The sequence below is a fragment of the Balaenoptera borealis genome (genome assembly GCF_965194805.1).
Source record: "Balaenoptera borealis genome assembly, chromosome: 11".
NCBI lineage: Eukaryota > Metazoa > Chordata > Mammalia > Artiodactyla > Balaenopteridae > Balaenoptera > Balaenoptera borealis.
The window spans coordinates 110,370,892-110,388,720 of NC_138868.1; the positions used below are offsets into that span (position 1 = coordinate 110,370,892).

Below are 17,829 nucleotides of genomic sequence, written 5' to 3' on the forward strand. Positions count from 1 at the left end.
CTCCCAGGAGACCTTCCCAACTCTTGTCCTTTCTCCCCCAGCTCTTCTGCATATCTGGGACAGCGTAATCTTTAAATACTGCATTTCTCAGGCCACTCATTTAAATGGCCTCCTGTTTTCCTTCGTATCAAGTCAAAGTCTCCAACCTAGATTAAAATAGTCTTTCTCTGTAATTCCCTTTTCCTTAATTACCATCATCTTTCCAAATACTACCCATTATTCAAGGCTCCATCTCTATTTCAAAGCACTATCTTACTCTTATCTAACTTCTCTTCCCAGGGACAGTTATAAAAATTAATTCTGATTGGATTTGATCTAGGGCTGTTCATTTTAAATACATCAGCCTCCTATTCCAACTGGATGTTCCCTGAGGGCAAATGTTTCATTTTGCACCTACTCCTGGGCTAGTACAGTACTTCCTCACTGCTGTGATTTTGCATACTTTTCTCTCTACAGAGAATGCTGTTCCCAGGACTTATCCAAAGGGAAATCATCTGTTCATCATCAGAAACTCAGCTCAGTAAAGACCTCCGTGACCACACCAGATAGGCACTCTCTCCTCTATGAAGCCACGATATTTGCTTGAACACATCTGTATTTTAGCATTTGATTATAGCTGTTTACTTCCCATGTCTGCCTCCACTACCATAGTGTGAACTGTGGAAGGACAGAGACCACACCTTACACACAGGCACGTCTCCACAGCCAGGCAGATCATGTGTATACAGCAGGTGCCCTTTACCCAAAGCATGAATATTTAGATAGTGAGTATACAGGAGGTGCTCTATAGTTGAAGCATGAACATTTAAGACTAGGAATCCTGAATACAACACCTGCCCCCAACACCCCTGCTGTAGAGACTGCTGTAAGTAATTGGGTTTGAATTCTTTACCCCCCCCACCCCCCCCACCCCACTTAGAGGATACTTAACATTTTACCTACAGATTGAGTAAATCCAATCAATTCATTTGGGATGAGAGTTATTAGATCATTCACATTGCCACCATAATAATTCTTTCAATAGATAATATAGTTTTTTCTGGTCATTATGTATCATATTTCCTGTTGCTAAGTTATTTGAGCAATTCAATAACCATTTCTCTGTAGTCTGACACCAAAATACTCTCCTAATTGCAACAGATATATAATGGATCTGCTTATTTTTCTTTCTAGATTTGTGCCTCACTCTCTATTTATAGCCTTTCAGTGTTGGCAGGTGTGATGTTTCATCATTTGAATACATTGTAAAAAGAGTTGTTTTTAAAAGAGTGACTATATCTATATATAGAATGTTCCCTTTAAAATGTTCTGTATATGAGAGATATTTTCAGCAAAAGAACAAATGTGAAAGAGTACATAATCCAGAACCCAGGAAGCTTGATCAGTAATCCTTTTTTAATATATATATATCTCACATCATACAGCAATGAACCAGTTTATTTGAATCCTAGACCTACTCCTACTTCTTCTGGTAGAGTCATTTATTTAGGCCATGTCAAGATGCTCTTAGTAGATCATTACTCCCAAGAGGAAAACCTATTCATACAGATAAGCTGATTTTTCATTCTTTACCAGGCCTTTCCCATATCTTCTGTACACTTTATCTGCATTCATGACAAGGTACGTATATTTTTTAAAATCAAAATCTAGTGACATTAATCATATTTTTCTCCCAGCAGAAAGTCCTTCTGTGGTTTCCAAATTCCTTATTTTTGTACTGAATTCCCCATAGCATCTGACTTTGCTTTTCTGTCCGGCTTTATCTCCCTCCATATGTTCCTGCCATGCAAAGCTCCTTAGATTTTCTCGAATAGGCCATGCTATTCCACAGGTCCAAGCCTGCCATGCCTGTTCTCCCTTGTCAGTTGGGTTTATTTTTAATCATCCTTCCAGAATCTTAGTGTCAACCCTTCTCTAAAATGTTCCCGGCTGTCCCTATAAGGGGATGACTATTTCCTTTTCTAGGCTCTGTTACACCCTGTTCATACATGTATCAAGATGCCTGCGATTCATTGTCTATTGACATCTTTATTTGATTTATACCAAAGACTATAAGGTCCTCAAAGAAAGGAACTGCATAGGGCCTGGTGCCTATCTCATAGGAGGAGCTCAATGAATGTTTGCTGAAGAAAACAAATGCAGACAGGTAATTAAACACCTAAATACAATACAATGTAGTAAGTGCTACAAGAGAATTATTCCTGATTTGCAGGGAGAAGATAGCCTACAGCTCCAGCGGCCCTGTTTGGGGCACTTTAAATGGCCATGAGGACTCCTAAGGATGGCAACAGTTAGGAGTTGTGCAAGATGCCCACAGGCAAGGCCTCTGCCCCGTTTAGTATTCACGCCACACACATGTGTTCGAGCTCCCCAATGCCAGGCACCGTGCTAGGTGCTGGGCTTAAGGAGATGAAAGGCCCTGTGTCTGACTCCAAAATCAGACCAGACAGAATACTAAGCAGACAATGGCACACATGGGCTCTGGAATAGTGGCGTATGTATGGGATGCGGCAGCACATAGGAAAGGCACCTTATTTAACCTTCCAGTTTCAGAAAGGCTTTCCTGAAGAGATGACACCTGATCTGCATTCTGAGGGGGTGAGCAGGGGTGTTTCTGCAAAAGGCACAAGTGCCTGCCGCGGCTCAGAGATGCGAAGATCATGGTGGTGATTTAGAGGCAGTACCGGAGCCGGCTGATCTTAGAGCTGGTGGAAGAAGAAACACAGGAGCTGACAGAAGTCGTCAAGCCCCACTCAGATCACAGAGGACTTTCTAAAACGCACATCTTTTCACACCCCCGCTCTCTGTAAAAGGCTACATGAACTCTCCCGTGGCCATCAGCGTTCATACAACTTAACACCATAGTGAAAGGTCACTATGACGTCTTGTGAGGCAGAGACTGAAAAAGGTGAGGCACGAGGGAAAAAACACAGAAATTGGGGGAATCCAGGTAAGAAGAAATAACTTGTCTTGAAGCACTGGTTTCAATTATTAAGAAAAGTACTCAGGTAATTAAAAATACTAGAAACATGGACTTAAATATCTTGGTGATTGTATTCGGAGGAACAAGAGAGAGAGGGACGTGTGAAAGATGGTCCCCTGGTTTCAGTAGGGGTTATGATTATCAGATAAATTACCTATTAAATCTGAATTTAAATGTCAAATAGTGTTGGTCAGAGGATATAATTTTCAGTTATAAAATTTTCAGTTATTTATAAATAAATAAGTTCTGAGACTCTAATGTACAGCATGGTGACTATAGTTAATTCTGCATTGTAATAAAACTCTATTTTACACTCAAAATTTGCTAAGAGAGTACATCTTAAGTGTTCTCACCACAAGAAAAGACATAGTAACCATGTGAGGGTGTGTTATGTACATCAAATCATCACATTGAACTCCTTGAATACACACAATTTTTATTTGTCAATTATACCTCAATAAAGCAGGAAAAAAATAAAAAGACAAAAACAAAAAGCACTGAGCAGACATACTGAAAAAATGATCTGTTACTCATCTGGAATTTACATTTAACTGGTGTCCTGTTGTTTCTGCTGCTAAATCCTGCAGCTGTACTTGGAGCTTGAATGATAATATAGACCAGAAAGAGGAGGAGGAGGGTGGAGGGCGGGGAGAGCTAAGGGGGTCACGGTGGGCTGTTCAGAACCAGCTGGTGGACACTCAGGGGTGTGTGTCTGAGACAGTCACTGAGAAGTTCAACAGAAACATGCAGACCGTGGAGCTATGACTAAAAGCTGGATTAGTGAGATCGACCTGGGGCCGTGTAGACTGCACAAAGGTGGACCCTGGATGGAATCTCCATGCAAGGTTATACAGAGGCAAGGCATCCTTGAGAGAGAAGGAGAATGTTAGAGCAGGCAGGTAGCTAGAGATGAGCAGAGAAGGGGGGCCACAGGCCAAAGGGCAAGAAACCACACATCTTTCAAACAACGGGGGTCCGTGGGCAGACAAAGAAAAGCAGGAGCCTCCAGATTGACAGGAAACCACACATTTTGGGGGCAATAAGCGTCATGGAGACAGACAAAGAAAGGTGGGAAAAGGCAGGAATCTCCGGCATCCGAATGTAACCTGTTGTTCACTATGCTCTCATTACAATAAAATTAGCTTTGTAGGTAAGAAGTACCCATCATGCACTGACGCCAGGACACTTCCCATCAAGGCTAAATGAGGACACAAATACCCTCCTCCCCTCAGGAAGATGGAGCTGGGATGAAAATCAGGGAATATGACCCCAAACCCCTCCTTCCCCAGTGAATATTCTGCCCCTTCATTTCCATGCCCTACATAACCAACTTGCCAAAGAAACTCAGGGCAGCTACTCATGTGAGACTGCCCATTCTCCCCTTGAGAGTGTACTATTGCTTAAATAAATCCTCACTTTACTTTCTTGACCTCCCTGTCTTGTTTCTGAATTCTTTCTTCAAAGAGACAAGAACCTACCTTCTGGTATCAAGAAGGAGTGAGTAGGGCTTCCCTGGTGGCGCAGTGGTTGAGAATCTGCCTGCCAATGCAGGGGACACGGGTTCGAGCCCTGGTCTGGGAAGATCCCACATGCCGCGGAGCGACTGGGCCTGTGAGCCACAACTACTGAGCCTGCGCGTCTGGAGCTTGTGCTCCGCAACAAGAGAGGCCGCGACGGTGAGAGGCCCACGCACCGCGATGAAGAGTGGCCCCCGCTCGCCACAACTAGAGAAAGCCCTCACACAGAAACGAAGACCCAACACAGCCAAAAATAATAATAATAAATAAATAAATAAAAATTAAAAAAAAAAAAAAAAAAAAGAAGGAGCGAGTAGGGTTATGTAGACAACGGGGAGTGAGTGACCTCATAGAAACAAGAGAGTTTCTACCAGGAGAGAGTGGCAACCAGCTTCAAAACCTATTGAGGGGTGAAGTGTGAGAAGAAACAGGGCCAGCTACTTGGATGTTAAGGGTAACCTTGACATGAGCGGTTCCTACAAGGTGGGGCAGAAGCCAGTTTTACCTGCTCTTTCCACCTCCTCAGTTCTCCTAAACACGTGAACCTACTTGCTGAACTCAATTGCCTGTAGTTGCCTTTATGTAAATCATAAGGTTATTATTTCCATGAGAGGGTAGTTTTCTTAATTGATTTGCTCAGCCTTGCACATAAATTATGAATAACAGTTGGAATGGTAAGTTGCAAATATTTATTGAGCGCCTGCTATAATCTAGCCAAAATGCTAAGTGTTACAATTATGCTAAACAATGCTGAAATAATTCCTAGCTTTACAGAGTTAGGGATCTATTATAGTGCAAGTACTAATATATGTTAAACTGAAAACAGCAATCTGTCCAGCACAACTAATGTTCATCAAATATCAACTTTTTACCTAAACTCTGAAATTTGTTTTGTCCTTGGCGAGGAACACTGGGACAGATGATTCAGTGAAAGTGAAAAGAAATCTTAAATCTTTTTTTTTTAAGCAAAAGAATAACTATGAAAAAGCGATTTGTTTTTGCTGTCACGTCTTTATGTATTCTAACCAGTCACAGCCGTCCAGACTGACCCCGAGTGAGGGAAACCAGACCCAGGCGTGTGCGAGGAAGCGGCAGCCTTGGGCTATGCCTAGCCACCCACACATTTGCAGGTACATCGAGTGATACATGGTACCCAGCCCTTCCAGATCTTCTCGTTAAAACAATGTATACAATAAAATGAAATAATGATGTTACACCTGTGTAACCACCTGTCAGTAAATTTATGAACAATTAGAAAATGAAAGTACTTTCCAGGGAGCAATTTGTAGAAACAATAAAATGCTCACTTTTCAGAAATATAATAGAACAACAACTTTTCTCTTCCCCCCACCAGAAACAGCTTTTGCAGTAATTAATCAGTTCTGTTTTGTTGTTGTTTTTAACGTTTCTGTTCTTCAGAATGCACCAGGCAGGCACAACTGCAGGGGACGAAGGAGCCATTTAGCATCTCCAGATGATGATGGGAAGCTTGGAGCCAGATCTTTCACATTCCACAGGCAGCCGCGCCTCTCAATAAACCAGAGTTTATGTCCGCCGTCTCCGGGGTTTTACCACTCAGACACAGATGCCAGCATCTTCCCTGTGGAGCAAACATTAAGCCCAAGACATCCCTACACAATGCATGTGCTTTTCCCTTTTGACTTTATTCACAAGTGACCTGAGGTCTCCATCCCATGTCCTCCAGTAACAAACCTGGTCATAATAACACCTGAAATGTCTATAGTGCTTTGTGTTGGATGAAAAGTCTTTCTTCTAGATTAGTCCATTCAAAGGATTGCCAGAGTGAGCATTATCTCCAATTTACAGCCGAGGAAGTCGAGGCTCAAAGAGAGACAATGGGTTGCCTGAGCCTCCGCAGGACGAGACATCACGCCCGGGTTTTTGACTCTGCTCCTCGCTCCGTGGTATGAAGAGACCCTCCCAACGCCAGTTCAATCAGATTCACTCTTTCAACCTTGATCGACAGCAGACAGGGCATTGCAGACCCCAAACCAAAACACGGTACCTTGGAGAGAGAGAGAGGGCTCATCCCAGGGCCCCAGAATCTGAGAAGCACTTTGGTCACCTCTGTGGACGTCCTGGGCTGGACCTGCCAGAGCCGTCCCGGCCGCAGCTGAGCAGGGGCTGCCCCAGCCCACCGACCCTCTGCCCGCGGAAACATCCATTTCCCAGCACAGCCTCGGCTCTCTTCAGAGCAACGGGTTAGTCCATTTCCTTCTATTTCGCCCCTTCCTTTTCATCTTCTTCATTTTTATTTTCCATCTCAAGTCCTTCCCTTCTCGTGCTTTCCCTCCCTCAGTGGCTTGTTATAGGTTACGTGCTTCTCTCTCCTCTTTTCACGTTTGGCCCTTTTGTAAGAGGCCCTCTTTCTTCCTCGTCTTTGTTTGTCTGGCTCCTCTTTCTAGGCGCCTTTCCCTCTATTCATTGCTAGTCTCCCCTAGATCCTTCTCTTGTCACTCCAGGGACGCGAATTTTGATCTTTTCTGCTGGACTAAAGCTTTGTCATCCTTCTTTGTGTTTTCTTTGTGAGTCAGTATTTTTCCCTCATCATTTTTCTTGGTGCAAAAATAAAATCTCTCTTAGCCGTCTATCTGATCCATTCAGTCGCTTGTGTTTTGACCTAAATGTTTGCTCTCCCTTTGATAATTCATTATTTTAATTGTATCTGTTAACAGGGCTCTAGGGCTAGGAGGAGACAATGGGTTGTCCCTTTTCCAGTAACTGAAAATGCTTTCTTGTAGTGTCTACAAATTCCATGGAGGACAAACTTATTCCATGTTTCCTAAACAAAAGGTTTTATTGGACAAATCCCAAAGCTGTGGGTTTTAATGCTCTAGATCCATGTTTTCAGAGCAGTCGAGATTTGCTTCATAAAATCTCAGGATGGGAGAGGTTTGGCGTGTGCGTAATTAAGGTATAACTTAGATAAAACAGAGAAGAGAGATTTGAAATGCACAGGTAGGTGAACCTGTACATGTGTATTCAACCATGTAGTCACCATACAGAACAAGACATAAGACATGGCCTCATTCCAGAAGCTTCCATCTTGCCCTTTCCTATTCAATACCTCTCCAAAGATTGCCACTATTATGACTCTTGAATTCCACATAAATGGAATTCTATAATAGGTACTGTTTTGTGCATGGCTCCCTTCATTTAACACAGTACGTTTGAGATTCCTCCATGTTCTGGGAGGTCTTAGGAGTTTGTTCTTTCTTTATTGCTATGCAGCTTTTCATTATATTTGTTCCATAATCTGTTTATCCATTCTCTTGGTCAACACTGAGTGGTTTCCAGTTTTGGGGGTATTCTGAAGAAAGCTACTGTGAACACTCTTATTCATGTCTTTTAACGTACACATATACAAATCTCCACTGGGAAAATACCCAGATGTTTATTTTGGGGGCCATACAATAGACGCATGTTTGTTTTTTAAATAATTAATTAATTAATTAATTAATTTATTTGGTTGTGCCTGGTCTTAGTTGTGGCAGGCAGGCCCTTAGTTGCGGCTCATAGGCTCTCTAGTTGTGGCTCTCTGGCTCCTTAGTTGTGGCATGCGAACTCTTAGTTGCGGCATGCATGTGGGATCTAGTTACCTGACCAGGGATCGAACCTAGGCCCCGTGCATTCGGAGCACGGAGTCTTAACCACTGCGCCACCAGGTAAGTCCCAATAGATGCATGTTTAGATTTAAGAAAAATCATCTTAAGCAATTTTCCAACATAGTTGAGCCAACTCCCAGCCACAGTGATTGTTTCAGCTGATACCCATCCAGTGTCCTCAGTCTTCTTCAACTGTTGCCTTCTGGCCAGGCTGAGAGGAGGTTAGAACTGAAAAGGTAACCATAACAGACACTCCCATCTTTCAAAAGCTGTGCCCATTAGGCGCCTTCCACTGCCCCTCCAATTCTCGTGGCCTCCTTAACTCCTACACCTTCAGCTGGTTGCCTCACCTCCCCTGTTGCCCTGGCTGACCAGCTCGTGTACCCTTGCACATCTACCACCCGCAGCTGACCAGCTGAGCCCTCGCGGTCTCTGGATCCTCCGCCACTTCCGACCTCAGATGCAATGCCGGCCTTCAGGGCACGGGGTCTGCTTCCCTGGTGGCGGCTACAGGGGACATGCAATGCAGTCCCGAAGTCCGGGGAGCTCACTCCCCGCAGAGCAAACTTGCACCAAAGGACGGCAGTGACTGAGACGGGGAGGGACTCAGGTCAGGCAATCCCCCTGCGTCCTTCCTGACGATGGATAGTTTCAAGGCACAGGCTCGTTCTGGAGCTGGTCTGTAGACTTCCTGCACCACTGAGCGGAAGCACCTGCCACGTCTCCAGCTCTGCCTCTGAACTGTTCATCGTCGATCTGTACCCGACCCTGATCAGGCACCACCTGGTACTGCTTCCCATCCTTTTCTTCTGCGCTCCCTTTGCCTTCACTCTCTCTGCCCTGGGATTTAGCCACAAAATAAAATGTCAGTGTTTAGTCTCTGCCCCAGGATCTGTTCCCTAGGAGCCCAGAACTAAGGTAGCTTGGTTAAAACATTTCCAAAGACTTTAAATGGGTTTGGTTGATATTCTCAATCCATCCAATTTCTAGAGCACTGAAGTATGAGGGTATTAGCCGGGAAACCAGGACCAAGAGTGAGACAAGAAACAAAACAAAGCAAAAAACAAGCAAACGACACTTAGCTGAGAGTCTGGATGACTAAGCCCCAGCCTTGGCTTTCCTAGCTGCGATTTCGGTGCATTTACTCCATGGCTCTGAGGCACAGTTTCCTTTCTTCTCAAGCTCCCAAGGATGTAGTAGAGATGTCAAAGATACTCTATTTAGGGAACTTTAATATCAAATATAGTATCATGTGAAATCGTTTGCCCAGTACTTATTACTCAACAATATTGTTTTTTCTTCCCGTTTCCTGCAAAGAGGGACATACTCTAGAATTAAGAAATATTCTTCTTTTTCATTATCCTGATCATCATACCATCATCACTACCAGTTAGAAAGAAGTGACATCCTAAAAGAGATTTCATGGGAAATGAATAAGTAATAAAATAGTAAACTAATTAGGCTGTTTCATTCAGTGAGGAATGTCTTCCTCTTTGTCTTAGGCTGATTTTGCCAATGTTTTCATGCTCCTTTCTGCCAAGCCACCTTCTGTACAACTCTGGTTTCAACCCTTCCTGGTGCCGATAGCATTCATCTGTTCATTCATCATTTAGTCATCAAGTGACTATTACATGCTAGGCACCGCATTTGGTACGAGGAATGAAACAGTGAACATAAACAGTACAGTCTCCACCCTTATGGAATTTAAGGCCCAGTGGGAAGATATATATTTATTATAAAATTAAAAGAAAAATATGTGTAACAATGCAAGAAGTGTTCTGGAAGGGGCAGGCATGGCATGGTCGGGAGGGTGAGAGAAGACAGAGGGAGTGACGGATGAGAGGAAATCTGATGGATGATGGAGGAATGGGGAGGCAAGAACACCGAGAGAGAACAGCCGATGCAGAGATCCCGAGGAAGGAGGGAACGTGGGAAACACGTGGGCTGAATGAAGAGCACTGTGGGTGCCTGGAGAACAGAATCTGAGGGAGGTGCGTTCTCCCACCGGCTAGGGAGGCAGCTACGGACACGAGCTCCCAGGGTTTGTGGACCACCGTAGGGACGTTTGTAATCTTGCTGGAAATAGTGGAAAGTCATCTAAGAGTCTAAACAGTGTGTGTGTGTGTGATGATTAGACTCTTTTAGGAGATCATTCTGGCTGTAGGGGCAACTGAGCACGATGCAGAGTAGAAGTGGAGGGGGTGACAGAGGCTGGCGGGGAGGAAGGGATGGGGAGGTACTGTTTAATGGGTACAGAGTTTGGGATGATAATGTTCTAGAGGTTGACAGTGGTGATAGGTGCACAACACTGTCAATGTATTTAATGCCTCTGAATTATACCCTTTAAAATGGTTAAAATAGTCAATTTTACCTTACATGTATTTTATTACTCTAAAAAAGTTAAAGAGACTATGTGGATAAAAACCTAATAGGATTTTGTGATGATTCAAGTGAGTGACAATGGTATCTTGTCTTAGATTGTTGGATTGTGGAGGTAGAAGGAGGTGGACAGATCTAAGACGTACTTTTGGTGACTGGTGAATGGGATTTGGTATCTCAGAGATGGGCTAGCTATTCACCAAATCTATTCTTCTCTTCCTGGACACACAGCTGGACTGTATTTCCAGCCAAAGGAGTAGAAGTGAGTGTTAGTACTGTGCACACTTCTACGAAGCCTGGCCCATACAACAAACAAGCGAGCAAATAAATACAAGCCCTTCCCCCGCAAAAACCCTCATCTTTTTATGCCCATCTTTACCCTCTCCTCCAGGCAGCCGGCTGGATGTCTACGGCCAGAGTTGACACTGTCACCATGTTCTGAAGGGGGCAGAGCCTCAGTCAACTTTTATTCCTGAATGATGGCATGGAACCTGGCACTTGCCCTCCCCTACCTCCCAGGTAATTGGAATTTCTGAACAAGCAGTACCATTTTATTGTGTTAAGCCACTAAGATATTGAGGTCTGAGAAGCTGGGATTACCTTAGCTGGTATCTGTAATGGAATTAATTATGCCCCCCCAATTCATGTGTTGAAGCCCTACTGCCCCCATGTGACTGTTTGGAAGTGGGGCCTTTAAGGAGGTAGTTAAGGTTAAATGAGGTCATTGTGTAGGGCCCTGATCTTATAGGACTGGTACCCTTATAGGAAGAGGAGGGGACACCAGAGATCACTCTCTACACACACACACACACACACACACACACACACACACACACACACACAAAGGGCCATGTGAGGACACAGCTGGAAGGCCATTTTCCTACAGGCCAGGAGGAGAGCTCTTGCCAAAACCAACCCGGCTGGCACCTTGATCTCAGACTTCCAGCCTCCAGAACTGTGTGAAAATGAATGTCTGCTGTTTAACCCTCCCAGCCTGCGGTATTTTGTGAGGCAGTCTGAGGAGACTAAGGCAGCACTGTTGGCTAAAGCAACTGAGTAGCGAGGTCTCCAGATGGACGGTCATGTTTCTGGTGCATGGAACTAGATCACGGTAGTGCCAAACCCCAAGAGAGGGGACACTGGTATAGGACAATGTGAGTTCAATTCTGGACATGGTTGACTCTGAGGTGCCCCTATGACATGCTGGAGAAAACATCAGGTCAGTCTACCGGCAAAGTGATGAAACACTGACCAGCCAAACTGAAATACGCTTTCCCTGGTGCTCAATTTAAATAGTTGTCTCTAATTGTTTTAAAGGTGTACATTCTGTCTCCCCTCAAGAATGAAACCTTCCTTGGAGTTTTCTTCTCCTCTGAATAGTTCCTAATGTATCATGAATATAACGGACATTCAATAAATGATTAGGTAGGTTTACTGATTTTTTTTTTAAGGAGTGATTTTTGGTTTCCAGGGGATGTAGACCCACCCAGATCATCTTAGAATGCTTAGGGTAAGACCAGACTAGTGGTTTACCCATTCACCTGCCTCAACATTCCCCAGAATATTCTTTTAATTAATAAAAAAGAAAACTCCATAATTTAATGGTGACTATTCTTAGTTGTCAGTGTCTTCTTTCTCCACTAAAAAAATATAAAAGTAGGGAAAACTTCAGAATGAAAGAGGGATTCGCTTTAATTCTGTTCAGCAAACAATGTTGAGTGCTAGCAACCCCATCGCACATTTTAGGTGTTCAGGTTGGCACAAGCAATGTCTACCCCCAAGGACTTACGATATAGTGGGAGGAAGTGTAAACATAACCCTACCAAAGGCAGACTTACGTTACCCTCCATCTGAAGCAAAGTGCCCAATACAGGTATGATCCTCGAGACATCACTGAATACGGTTTCACATGGCAGGTGTTAAATATTCAGTGTGTGAACAAGTGAAACAGTGGATAGACTACAATATAGAACCATCTGTGGAAGAATGAAAAAATATATATACAAAATACATCATCCCAGAAATAAAAATCCAGAATTTTAGAGTGGGAATGAACTTCAGAGACCATTTACTTCTTCTCCCTTACTTTACAGAGCGGGAAACAGACCCAGGGAGGTTAATCCATGTGCCTCAGAGCATAAGTCACGGATAATGAAGTTGTTTTCTAGATCTTTCGACTCACCACATGGTGTTCTTATAATCACAGGATTATTTTCTATGAATGGATGCTGGCAACGTGGCCCTACCTAAAGGTCCTACCTGGCTCAGAAGAAACAGGATGGATCAGGGCCCCAGTACAGCTTTCAACACGTGATGAAAGAGCAGGCTGGCCTGAAAACTTATTTCAGCACAGAGGTGTGCTGAATTTACCCAAAGAGAGAAGCTGCAGACAGGAAAGTGGGCTGAGTGGGAGACTGCTCAGGCAGCTGGCCAGAGGGCACGCTCTCTACCTCGTCCCCTAACTGGGGGCAAGGTGGCACTCCAGGAGACGTGGACAAGTCAAGGCAGGGGCCCGGTTGGATGACCACTGTCCTTGGAGCTGTGCCATTGACACCTGGTCCTTCAGTCACTCCCATACATTACATCCACACCCTCCTCTGTGCAAGCGCAGGGGCTGCACCCTCTCTTTCCTAGCTGTGTCCTGTGCAACCCAAAGTTCCTGAATCCAAACAGAATCCTTTCACCGCTCAGAGGAGAACTCTGCATAATCATCATGTTTGCAGGCCAACGAGATGTAAATGTATGTAGATGTACTGGCAACGCTGGCTGGTCCTCAGGCCCTCCCTGCCGCTGGAAGCAGGTGAACAGCCCTGCCTGGAGGGGTAGGACAAAAGAAGCAGAAGAGAGGAGGGGGAACAAGGGACAACTTCAGAAAGCAGTAAAGTGGGGAAAGGAGATGTAAGCATGGAAGGAGGGGAGAAATGACCCAGCAACAAACCCGGCTCCGCCAGCACCGGAGCGGCTTTGATTCACGGTAGCTGCAGCCCAGGGAACATTCACTGCCAGAGACAGAAGATCACTGCAAGGCAATAGTTTCTGAAGCAAATGGGAGCATGTTCCAAACTGTATTATACCCAGAAATGATTTTCCCTTTCCTAACGTCGGAGAAGTCTGTAAACCCCTCTTGCTGCAGCCATAATGGGCACTTTGTAGCTGGTGTTTCTGCTAGAAAGCTTCCAGGAACCTGCTCAGGTGGCCGGGTCACGGCTTCCCGGACTCCAGCAGACGGGAAAATAGAAAGGCCTGGAGCCCGAGCGCCGCGAGCGCCCTGGAAACCTTCGGCAATTAGCAGGCCGCCTCCAGCGAAAGGCAACGAGAACGCGGTGTGGGACGGTGGTGTGCGGCCCCCGCACAAGAAGAGAGGCGGGCCAGGCAGCACAGGAGATAAGCACTGTCTCACCCACTCCCGACTCCGGAATTCACTTCCGGGCTATCGAGGAAGGAGGAGCTGCTGGGAAGCACCAGACTCCCAGGGGAGTTACACCTGTCCGGTATGAGGCTGGAGTCGATTTGCGCACACACATGCCAACACCGATTTGCTCCCCTCCACTGAATATTTCCATCCATCTTATCGTCTGATACTTACTTGATTGCTCATTACATGCCAGACGCATTTAATAAATATTTTTACCCTCTAATCTATGTGAGGCCCTGCTTACATGAGAGGTAAACGTTTGCGTCCGCAGGGAGGTGAAAACTTTGTCCCTGACTTCACGGTGCTTATATTTTGGTGGGGAAATCAGATGTGTGACCAGTGAAGAGAGCACAGTGTCACAGAGCTATCCCCAGGCGGTGTGACCCTTGGAAGGTCCGAGCTCCTGTAACACCTCCAGGTCTTTGGAGGGGAGGCCCCCCCCGAACAGGGCAGGCATGGGTGGGGCACCCGGGGTGCGCTGAGAGGGAGGGAGCAGGACCAGGCACCATCACTCTGTGCTCTCCGTGAGCAGCCGGCCACACTGCACGCCTAGCAAAGCCCGAACCCAGAGACAGCTCTGAAGGACACGGTGTCTCCGGAGCTTCCAATGGGAGGCCAAGCTCTTCACTCGCGGATCAGTTCAGCCCAGCCTGGTCCCTCCGACCAAGGGGAGGCGGGGGCGTGCGCCCCATCCGGGCTCCACACCTGCCCTTCTCAGTCAGCCGGTAGATGTGGACCTGGACCTGTCTAAGGAGAGGAAGGGCGACCGCGGGCCAGAGTGATGCCCACGTGATGGTGTACCTGCGGTGTCATCCCCTGCTGACCATGAATGTCCCTTGGAGACACATTATCCTAAATGGTGCTGAGGGCACTGTGGTTGAAGGAAGACAGGACTGGTGAGAACCGGGCTGAGGCCACTCCAGCGGGCACTGGGAGGCGAGGCAAGAATTCCCACCTCCGCTTTCCCCCTGCCTCTACCGGGACCTCACTTCAGGGCTGTCCCATCAGAGGCCCTTCGCCCCGCCTGGCGCTTTTTCAAAGTGAGTATCCTGAGCTCCTGCAGACTGCCCCCTGGTCTTTCACAGAGCTATCCTTGGGCACCTTTTTAATGGCCTGACCTTAATTGCATTCTCTTGTATGTGCCATGGCAGTCAGTGTGCAGTTTAATAAAAGACTTTCAAGCTGCCGGATCCACTCTTCCCTCCCCACCTACATCTTATGTAGTAGAAGATTTTAAGCCTCATTTTTAAGGTGATTGATTTGGTGTGTTTTCCACTTTCTTTCCTGCTGTGGGGACATTTTGTCTCGATGTGTGATCACTTTTTTTAAAGGGACTTTGATTTTCCTGTCCCCTCACTTTCCACCCTGCTGCTGCTGAACCAAGGGCTGGGAAGCTTTATTCCTCAAGTAGCCATTTTGCATTCTCTGATTCTGTTATGCGTTGTTGGTGCTTTGGATGAACCTCGGCCAGGGCTCAGGGCCCTTCGTTTCGCACTCCCATCGGTGGGGCATTTAAAGTGGGCACTTGGGGATCTGTGCGCTGCGGCCTGACTTGTTTTTTTTTGTTTCCCTTTTGAAACTGGAGCGTACGCTTTTCTTATTTTATTTTGGATGTGATTGCAATAAGGGGGTTTCATTAGAAATGAAGCTATGCCTTTCAGTATACAGTAGCGGCCCCTTAAAGATACGGTTTTAGAAACGTCTCTAAGGTTTGCATATTTATGTGAGGATGTAAGGTTCTTAAAGAAAACAAACCTTAGATGATGATTTAGTGCTATTTCCCTTTTGACTCAAAGTTGTCTGCTTAACCTCAATTCTCTATCAATAAGCATAACTATAGATATTTTTCAGAAGTACCTTTCGGACGTGAGACTATAAAATTATGATGACAATATAAAAATAGTTAAGAGAAGAATATTTAAAAATAATAAGAGTGACATAAAACTTCAAGGATGGGGATATCACACACATTCAGATACGCTCAGAAGATGCCACGGTTCTTCCATTATTACCCATAAAATCCAATAAAATTTATTAAAATATAAGGGGCCAGTGGCTATATTTTAATGTGAAAACTGTATTAGGATGAGTAGAGGGTTCAGAGTTCTAAGTATGAATGAATCACCCCAGCATAACGCCTGTCATGCAAACTCAGAGGGTCGGTTAATTTCTAAAGTTAACCTAGCAGCTTAAAACAACAAACGATTTTAGTTATTTTCCATTGTACAGGACCTAGTATAGAGTGCTGTCCACTTAATGTAGAACAACCGTAAGAAGGAGGTAGGACAGCCTTTATTTCCCAAAATTTACAGATGAAGACTTTGAAACTAAGTAACTCATTTAAGATCATACAGCAAGTAGCCAAACCAGGAGTTGAATTTTTCATGCCTCTTACCTAGAGGCAGCCTGGTAAATGCATTTCGTTCTGTACGTGTTTGAATTAAGGCTTTGCTTATCAATAACATTGCCTTTTCTGTTGGATTAACCTGGATATGACAGCACTTGGAAAACACAAGCCCAGCCATGAGTCTGCAGAGACGGGATCAGTTCTCACTGGTATGGGGGGAAGTGGGAGGCGGGAGAGGGTGGGGATCAGGAGCCTTCCTGAGCCTGAGCTCCACACCAGTGACTGCATCAGTCTCTTCCTGCCTCGCGTGGAGGCCAGGCTGAGCGAGATGCAGCAAAGCAGCAGGGGAGCAGTGGCGAGAACCCCAGGGTGTCATGGGCACAGAGGTGCTTGCACTGGAGCAGCCTGGCCATGGTGCCCCACGTCCCTGAGGGGAGGCGGTCTCCATGCGCTGAGCCCTGGGCTGGGCTTCCCTGTCTCTTCTTCCCCTTTCTCTCAACCCCTCCCCACCTCCTCTGCTCCCTTGCCTCCCATCACATCCTCCATCTGTAGCTCTGGCCTTCTGCAGGCATCTTCAGTCTCCTGCCAGCTTTCCCTTGCCACCTTTTCTTCTAAATCGTCCTGGCCCAAGTCCCAGGCTCCTTCCCTCCACTTCCCTGGGCCACTTAGACTCCTATCAAGAGAAACAGCAGGTGTCACACCACCCCCATGCCCCTCTCTTTCAATAAGCCCAGTGTGACCTGCTTTGGAGAGCTCTGTACCAAGAAGTGCAATGGGCACTGTTCATAGTAAATTAAGTATAAAAATCTCTATCTTGAACCAAAAATTGACTGTTCACTCTGTATCTGAGGGAGGGACGCCAAATTTCTTGTCCTGGAGCAACCTGCGCCTTGAAAATGGCCAACATCTGGACTATTATTAGATCTCAGGCCACAGCAGGACCCTTGTAAACACTCCGTCCCATTTAGATGTCCCCTTTGGCATATCTGAGACACACAGGGTCTCTTCTGCCAACCTATAAATTCATCTAAAATCTGTGCTTCTCCTTGAAAAATTCTAATAACTGAAAGAGCCGATAACCATATTGTAATTCACGATTATCTCTACTATAAGATAGGGCTTATTCTTTTTCAATACTGACCTCAATTAAGGTGACATTATGAGGGCAGCCTTTCTGCAGCTCTGTTAATCACCATTCACACATCAAGCACAGGGCACTCCCCTCTGCTTTCAGCTACCAATAAACCAATAATAAAACTCCAGCTCCTGGGGGCACATGGCTCCCTTACCTAGGGATTTTACATCACCCAGGTAGCTGTTACGTTGTTTTTGAGAGGGGAAAAAAACCTATCTGAGCAGAAACTAAGAAGGAATTAAGAAGATAATAAAGAAAAAAGTGAGAAGAAAGAGGAAGAATTGGAAGAGAGGGGAAAAATCTCTATTCCAACAGAATCTTCTTCTAAAGCTGTTTATGATTAGGAGAGGATTAGGCAGCTCACATTCCAGCTATATTAAATTAAATCCCAGGCCCCTTTCCTCAGACACACACAGGCCTGAGAACA

The 17,829-nt window shown here is 45.4% G+C and overlaps 1 protein-coding gene and 1 long non-coding RNA gene across 8 annotated transcripts in view; one reads left to right on the plus strand and one right to left on the minus strand.

Annotated features, from left to right (window-relative positions):
• OPCML (opioid binding protein/cell adhesion molecule like) overlaps nucleotides 1-17,829 on the minus strand; it is a 1,243,265-nt gene that overhangs the window by 198,920 nt on the left and 1,026,516 nt on the right. The gene's annotated exons all lie outside the window — the stretch shown is intronic.
• LOC309605342 lies at nucleotides 32-7,646 on the plus strand. Its single transcript, XR_014231347.1, has 2 exons — nucleotides 32-4,498; nucleotides 4,828-7,646. It is a non-coding gene; the product is annotated as an uncharacterized lncRNA (long non-coding RNA).